Source organism: Anneissia japonica, unplaced genomic scaffold (genome assembly GCF_011630105.1).
Source record: "Anneissia japonica isolate Jap-2015-1 unplaced genomic scaffold, ASM1163010v1 scaffold78297_len1135_cov84, whole genome shotgun sequence".
NCBI classification, from domain to species: domain Eukaryota; kingdom Metazoa; phylum Echinodermata; class Crinoidea; order Comatulida; family Comatulidae; genus Anneissia; species Anneissia japonica.
Window position 1 is genome coordinate 1 of NW_022709808.1, and position 863 is coordinate 863.

General features: G+C 44.6%; 1 non-coding gene across 1 annotated transcript; it reads left to right on the plus strand.

Annotated features, from left to right (window-relative positions):
- Nucleotides 1-496: 496 nt before the first annotated feature.
- LOC117106939 lies at nucleotides 497-615 on the plus strand. The gene has a single exon (XR_004445161.1). It is a non-coding gene; the product is annotated as a 5S ribosomal RNA (ribosomal RNA).
- The last annotated feature ends 248 nt before the right edge of the window (nucleotides 616-863 follow it).

The following is an 863-nucleotide window of genomic DNA, read 5'->3' on the forward strand; positions in this document are numbered from 1 at the left end:
TAATACAGTGTTCGGGTGGTGTCTTAACAAATGTAATAAAAACATATGCGATATTCTAGCTTACTAATTGGGGCGGATGCACGATTTGGTGGTAAGTGTGCGTGAGAGTCCACACGACCTCAGGCTCACCATAGTTAAGGCTGAGATGCAAACATTTTTAAAATATGGACCTCTTGAAGTGCCCGGAAATCGCACTCTTATGCCTTAAAAAATCATGCAGGTACTATGATTCGAGAGTCGTTTGAACAAAACGGCAGTCTTCTTCTGTCTAAAGCATCCTAGTTAATGCCGTACGGTAGTAAAATGGTTGGTTTATTGTTCAACACCGGTGTTTGTAAAAAATGTACTCGCGCAGCAGCGTTGTCAGGGGGGAGTTAGAGGAAATCACCACCAGACAAGCGCGCGTTGATATGAAACGTCATCAATCACAGAGCTTCAGGATTGGATAATTATGCTAATTGCCGAGATTAACTGTGAGTGGAAGTACCACTCAAATGTCTACGGCCATACTACGTTGAAAACACCGGTTCTCGTCCGATCACCGAATTTCAGCAACGTCGAGCCCGGTTAGTACTTGGATGGGTGACCGCCTGGGAATACCGGGTGCTGTAGACTTTTTACATTTCCCTCCCCCCTCCAAATTCTAAAGTAGGGGTGCGTGAGAGTCCACACGACCTTGGGCCCACTTAGTTGGGGCTGAGGAGCAAACATTTTGAGAATATGGACCTCTAAGTGCTCGGAAATTGTACTCTCATACCTTAAAAATCATACAGGTATTATATGTTCATATCAACAATACGCAATTAATTCGTTGGTGTTAGGCCGGTTCGAGGGTCGTTTGAACAAAACGGCAGTCTTCTGTC